Source organism: Galeopterus variegatus, unplaced genomic scaffold, assembly GCF_000696425.1.
Source record: "Galeopterus variegatus unplaced genomic scaffold, G_variegatus-3.0.2 Scaffold3852, whole genome shotgun sequence".
Classification (NCBI taxonomy): Eukaryota; Metazoa; Chordata; class Mammalia; order Dermoptera; family Cynocephalidae; genus Galeopterus; species Galeopterus variegatus.
The window spans coordinates 182011-189631 of NW_007729963.1; the positions used below are offsets into that span (position 1 = coordinate 182011).

Below are 7621 nucleotides of genomic sequence, written 5' to 3' on the forward strand. Positions count from 1 at the left end.
GCGACACTGAGGGTTGCGATCCGTTGCTGGACACGAAAAAAGACAAAAAGGAAAAAAAAAAAAAACTTAAAATGTAACAAAATGTGTCAATAGAAAACAGTGTCCAAGTCACCAGTAGGTACCAGACCTGTGTTGTTCAGCTCGGGATTTATGAATTTACATGATCAAATATAGATATCGCATAAAAAGAGCTACCACATGTAATAAATTAGAGTTCATTAGGAGACATCCAGGAAGTGTGTGGAAACTATGTTCTCTGAAGAAAAAGTGTAGGAATTGGATCTGTTTAACCAACAGAAGAGAGATTTGCATAAGGGGTTGTGCAGAGAAAACATCAGGTTTATTCCGTCTTGCTCGAATTCAGCTCTAAGACCATAGGGAGCACTACTACTGAGAGGAAGATTTTGGCTGGGCATAAGAAGGGACTGTTTTAGATACTGGAACTGAGCCACAGTGGACAGGACTTCCTGGTGAAGTGAGCACTACATCACTGGAAGCACTCAATCAGAAAACAATGGCCACCTGTCAAGTATGCTATAAAAGGAATTGCTGAGGGGAGGAGGGGCCAGCAGGAAGGTGATAACTTCCAAGGTCTCCAACTAGAAGCTTCTATGTGTCTATGTTTATTCTCTTAATTTAAGATGACTGCTCTCCTAAACATGGTTTCTAGAAGAACACATGGTGATTTGATTGTAAACAAAACAATTTTCCACTGCAGAAATTGTTTGCCAAGTACAGTTGATTCTCACTGGGTTTTCCTGATTCGTGATAATTCTATAAAGTCACTGTGAACAGTGAATTAGTGAATACTGAGCCATTGTGCCTAGGGGAAACACAGAGTTAGGCTCCTACAAATCTCTGAACACAACCTTCTCAAAAACCAGTCAACGTATAGCTTTGTTTTATGTGTGATTCTGTTTAAAGACATCTTATGTAATGTTTATTGTGTTAACATTGAACTCACGACCAACAGCACTATAATTCATGCCTGAATAAAGCTTATCTAACACATGCATTTTTTCCATAAGACACATCACAGCCTTCTTGTGCTTAAGAACACTAGAGAGCATTTCAGCACTATGCTTGGGGGACATGTTGAACAGCAAAATCACCAACGAAAAACATGGCACTAAACAGACCATGGAAAATGATACTTGTTTATATATGAGAGTTGAAATAAGAAGGCAGAATGTCACCTTGTTTCATCTCAACTGGGAATGTTCATTTAGGATGACTCAAATATTTTGCCACTGTGCATGTCCAAAAATGACTGCGAAAGTACTGTGAGTATTGACTTTGGGGTTACAAATAAATTTTAGCAATAGGCAAATTCGCAAGCAATCTGCAAAAAATGAGGGTTGGCTACAAAGATTATAGAATGAACATTTCCAATCAAAATCCCTCAAAGCTATATGTAAAGTTTGATGAGAGGCAGATCACTTGAATGCTTTTTGAAATGGGAGACTACCTGCAAATGAAAATCAAGGATCCCACATTTAACTTGATGGGATCCACAAGAGTTTATCCTTCAGGAGAATGGTAATAGCTACCTATCATTTATCAAGTTCCTACCAAGTGGCATGTTTCAGGTACTTTGTAAACAGATCATGCTTCTCAGGCTATGATAAATGGGATTTCATAGAAAAGCTGCAATAAATTAAATTTTTTAGACAAAACTTGGTTTTCTTTGTAATAAAATCAATTTCTGAAACAAAAATCTATGTACTTTTTGAATAATGGTTATATAACTAAAAACTTAAATGTACTGGGAAATACATATTGGGATAATTTTATAAAACCAGTAATTACATAGTCCAAGGATCCCCCTCTAATTTATCTGTCTTGGAAGTCAGTATTTTCTGGAAGCAGGACAAATTTGTAGAAATGATAGAATTAAACTAGTAATACAGAAGTCAGCCTCAGTCCCACCCCCTGCCTACTGCAACCAGGCTGAGGCAGGAGCCGGAGCCAGAAGACCCCGGGGTCCTGAGGTGGGGGACTGTGGGCCTTGGCCCTGACCGTCACTGACGGCAACTGGGCCAGTGTTGGAGCCAGCTATGAACCAGCCCTGCTCCCTACCCCCCTACCTCCACAACATCTTAGAATGTACTTCTTATTTTAAAAAATAAAAATTTTAATTTCTTCATATTAAAAAAATACAAAAGTCATTGCCTCACCTCGCCTCCCATACACTTTTTAAGTGAAGTACAGAGATAGTGATACTTTCTGCCATTAGGGAAGTTTATTCAAAAGGTTTTACTATTTGCGCTCTGTCCTTCCTTCTCCTACCTTGAGATCTCCAATAGCTTGAGGATAACAGATGCTCCTAATTTCTGGAGAGAGTCCCTATTTTTGAAACTTGAACCTCCTGAGACCACAAAGTCTTCTATGACTACCCTTAGTTTTTGAGAACCAGGGCCTCTGCCACATGACCACTGTAAATAAAATGAAAAAATAGACATAATGTTCCTCAGCCCATGCACAGTGAATGATAAATATTTTCATTCGTGGGGACAAAGCAGCTTTCATTACACAAGGTCATGCCCCTCCTCTTTGCACTTCAATAATCAAGCTATCCTGTCATTTGGAGAAGAAGGCAATCACTATCAGTAACTTTGTGTTTATGTTTACATTGGTCATTCTGAGTGCTTCATTTCTCAACTAGTATACAAAATGGTAAGTTTGGTAGGTCTGCCTTCCACAATCCCATATCATGTTCTATTTGATAAATATTTTGTCACCTCATAGTCACTACCACTGGAACACCCTTCCCTGAAGATGACATCATCCCCAGAGGCTGGTACCCACCTCTGGAGTCTGCAGCCATCAATGCCTCTGGCAATCCTTTAGGTGTGGTGTCTTGGAAGAAAAATGGCAGGGGCTCAGGAGGCCTAAGATCCATCTGCCCATCCTGATGATAGCCCATTCCAGCGTGCCATAGGTGTCTGTAGGTCTCTCTACCTTTCTCTCCCTCCCCCCATACCCAGGGCATTATCCAGGGCTCTACACTCAGAACGACCCTGTGCTTGGTTTCGTGCTCTACTGTTGTCATCTTGACATTTCTAATAATTTTATATTTAAATTCTCCCTCCCCCCATACCCAGGGCATTATCCAGGGCTCTACACTCAGAACGACACTGTGCTTGGTTTCGTGCTCTACTGTTGTCATCTTGACATTTCTAATAATTTTATATTTAAACTCATGTTTTGTAGTGAAGTCAGATGGAACAAAGGAGCATGTAGGTAAGCAGAGGAGACAGATGCAATATGCATGCCCACTGTTCCTTGCCACCCCATTCACATATAGTGTTCTCCATACCCCATAAGCACAGAATTCTAGTCTTCAGGTGAGTAAGTGAGGATGATGACACCTCTGAGAGGCCTTGCTTTCCACTAGAACCAGAACTTACTTCCAACCCAGAAAGAAGGCAATGGCATTCTAAGACACATAAAAGACCAAGATACCCTATCATATCTCTTCTTTTTTTTTTTTTTTTTTTCTCCTTTTTGTCTTTTTTCGTGTCCGGCAACGGATTGCAACCCTCAGTGTCGTGCCCGTACCGGACCGGGACCGGCAACGGGATCGCAACCCTCGGTGTTGCGCCCGCCCCTTGCTCAGCCAGTGAGCGGGAACCAGTCTGTATGTGGGATCCGAACCCTCGGCGGGAGTGCCGCTGCGCTCCCAAGCGGCGCACTGTAGCAGTGCGCCACCGGGCCGGCCCCATATCTCTTCTTACTTGTGTTACTTCCCTGTGTTAGACAACCCATCTATGCTGATATTGCCTTTGCCTTTCAGTCCTTTCTTACTCCACCAGTAAGTCAAAGGTTGAGAGTGTTGGTAGAATGAGTGTGCATCAAGAAGTGAAATAACAATAGTTGAGTTAGTTTTGTGCAGTGTTTCTAGTGCTCTAGTAAGAACAAAATACAGAATATATGCATGTATGAGCTACGAAACAAAAATGGTGTCATTTTGGTGAGTACATATAGGACTTATATTTGCATGTAAAACTGACTTTGCACAATATAAAAATCAATTATAAAATTCATGCTAATAATGTAAATTTTAACTTTTTTCACTTAAAACAGTATTAAATGTCAAATTTAAAACACCATAAGTCAAGAGAGAAACTGCAGAAGAAAAGCTTTATATTTTACTACTTTCTGCAGCTTTTTTTTTTCCTTTTAGAACAAGGAGTCCCAGAAGTTATGTAGCCAGTCTTGCTACAAAATATCCCCTCCACCCCACTCAAGGAGTCTCAATAGCCTTGAAGAAAATGGGTCAGGGAAAGACTCCCCACCTGCCCCCACTACCCTCATTGTCAGAGCTAGGGCAGGAGAAGCAAGAGAGTATCTCTGTCCCTGTGGTTAAGGGTCCAAGGCTGCCTCAAAACCCAGCTGCCCACACGCAGGAGCTGCACTTCCTGTAGTAAACACACAGGCTTTGTTACTAATGGTGATAGGAAGTGGGGGAGGAAGGAAGACCTTGTTCTGCTGCTGGGGCATATTTTCTCGTAGAAACAATGTTGTAGGTCACAATCCTGTAGTCTCATAGTTGAGCTGCATGTGGGCTAAATGGGGCTTCTAAGAGTGGGCCTGAAAACCTAACCAGTATTTATAACATTCTTTCTCTAGGGAAAATGCATCTTCAGATTCAAACAACCAAGTTAGAAATCAGTTTTCAGAAACATAACTCAGTCACAAGCAGGGACTGTCTCTACCTTCCTAGCTCAGAAACGCTGATACCACAGAGAAGGATAATGTCTGTAAGACCCAGGTAAACAACTATAAACATTAATGAGGTTATTATCTTAGTCTGTTTTATGCTGCTGTAACAGAATACCGCAGACTGAGTAGTTTGTAATGAACAGAAATTTATTTGGTTCCCAGTTCTGGAGGCTGGGAAGTCCAAGAGCATGGTGCCAGCTTCTGGTGAGAACCTTCGTGCTGTGTCATCCCACACTGGAAGGTGGAAGGGCAAGAAAGGGTGAGAACAAGAGAACAAGAAGGGGCTGAACTCGCCTTTTTTTTTTTTTTTTTTTTTTTTTTTTTTTGGCAGCTGGCTAGCATAGGGTTCCAAACCCTTGACCTTGGTGTTGAACTCACTTTTGTAACAAACCCACTCTCATAACTGACATACTCCTATGATAACATTAATCCATTCATGCTTTCATGACCTAATCACCTCTCATTAGGCCCCACCTCCCTATACCATTGCATTGGAGACTAAAGTTTCAATACACGGACTTAGGGAGGACTTATTCAAATCACAGCAGTTATTAATACCTCTGGGTGGTATGAAGAGTTCAGTCCTTCGGATTTGCAGCTTGAGGAACTTGATTTTAAGTTCAACAGGGTGATTAGTCTCTGGCAACCAACACACACCAACCAAGCCCAAGAGACTGTGTACCATATACCACATGTTAATCCATTAAGAACACAAGAATAGCTGTGTTGCATTGGACTAATGATTCATTCAGGCTGATATTCTCTGACAATGACTGTGAACTTCTGTTCTTTATTCATTGTAAACTATAGCATTGATCATAGTGCCTGAAAGTAGTGGTCTCTGTAAATGTTTGTTGAAAATGAAGTGTTTACAAATATTTTAATTGTCCACTATGTCATAAACTTCAGAAAGGTGAATAGGGATTTCCTCTAAATTTATACTTATGTAATCCTATTTTTGAAACAACTTTATTCTTTGGGAATCTATTTGGCTATTTATCCCTTTCTATGGCCTGGCATATCCACTGGACCCTTTTTTAAAGTTTCTGGGCAGAATTAAATGCATGATTCCAGGTATAGTTTCATTACTGTTTTGCCAAATGAAGGAAAAAGTAATGCTTTCAGTTCTGTTTTCCTCATTCTTAGCAAAGAGGCCTAGCATTTTATTGTTACATGACTTTAGGAAACAGTCAACAATAATTCATGGTCCTCTTTCTTGGAATAAAGCATATCTCCAATCTCATCTTCTTTTAAGTGTACTTCAGAATAACAATCCTAAATGCATTATCCCAAATCAGTACAGAATGAAATTCATTTGCCATACTTCTGTCCACTCACATAACTTTGTGCAATTTATCTTTTCTTCAGTTTATATCCATCTGCTTGGTGTTTACTACTCTGGAGAGCTTAAGAACATCTTAGGGCCGGCCCGGTGGCGCATTGCTACAGTGCGCCGCTTGGGAAGCGCGGCGGCGCTCCCGCTGAGGGTTCGGATCCCACATACAGACCGGTTCCCGCTCACTGGCTGGGCAAGGCGTGGGAGCAACACTGAGGGTTGCGATCCCGTTGCTGGTCCCGGTCCGGTACGGGCGTGACACTGAGGGTTGCGGTCTGTTGCCGGACATGAAAAAAGACAAAAAAAAAAAAAAAAAAGAATATCTTAGCCTAGTGACTTTTCCTACATGAGCTCACTTTCAGACAGTCCATGAAAGTTTTAAATAAGACAAGTCCCCCAACAGTAATCCTTGGGGGCTCTACTCTGAGATCAGAAGAATCCATCTAGTATCCTGGCACCAAGAGTAGTCAGCAGACCTGGGTACTGGCCCAAGTTCTGCTACATATTAGTTCTTTGACTCCAGGCAAGTCATTTATCCCATCTTTAAAATAGTATAAATAACACCTGCCTCGCCTCCCTCTCAGGGTCAGTCCAAGGATTACATGAGATAATGGTGTAAAAGAACTCTGACAATGCTAAACGACTATATAAATAAGGGCTATTATTAATATTTCCATCCAGAAGCTTGCCATGAAACACGCTCAAGCATGTTGCTGCAAGGGAAGAAGGCCAAAACACAATCTCTGCCTCCATCTTGCCACAGAAAGCAGGAGCGCCCTCTACTCTCTGCTTAGGAGAGACAGAGTAAAAAACCAGAGGGCTATTGCTGTGGTTTGTATGTGTCCCCCCAAAAGTATGTGATGGAAATTTAATCCCCAAAGCAACAGTGCGGGGAGGTGGGACCTAATGTGAGGCGTTTAGGTTATGAGGGCTCCAGCCTCATGAATGGATTAATGCCAGTTACAAAAGGGCTTGAGGCTGCAAGTTCAATCTTTTGCTGTCTTGCATGTGCTCTCTTGCCCTTCCACCTTTCATCATGGGATGATGCAGCAATAAGGTCCTCATTACATTTGGCCCTTTGATCTTGGACTTCCCAGCCTCCAAAATGGTGAGCCAAATAAGTTTCTCTTCTTTATAAACTTCCCAGTCTCAGGTATTCTGTTATAACAGCACAAAACAGAGTAAGATATGGGTACAGCTGAGGGAACAGTGAAAAGGAAATCAGTAGTAACTACATTACTCAGGGTTCTCCAGAGAGACAGAACCAATAGGATACGTATGTAGATATATGGGAGGGAATTTATTAGGTGAACTGGCTCATGTGATTATGAAGGCTGAGAAGTCCCATGATAGGCCAGCTGCAAGCTGGAAGCCCTGGGATGCCGGTAACGTGGCTTGGTGCAAGTCCAAAAACCTCAAAACCAGGCAAGCCAACGGTGTGATTCTCAGTCCGAGGCCAAAGGCCTGAGAGCTCGGGATGGTGACTGGGGCGGGGGGGGGGGTGCACTGGGTGTAAATCCTGGAACTCAAAGAATGGGAAGCTGGAATATGGTGTCCTCA

At 41.9% G+C, this 7621-nt stretch overlaps 1 protein-coding gene across 1 annotated transcript in view; it reads right to left on the reverse strand.

The window, feature by feature from the left end:
- MAPK6 (mitogen-activated protein kinase 6) overlaps positions 1–7621 on the reverse strand; it is a 59366-nt gene that overhangs the window by 51012 nt on the left and 733 nt on the right. The gene's annotated exons all lie outside the window — the stretch shown is intronic.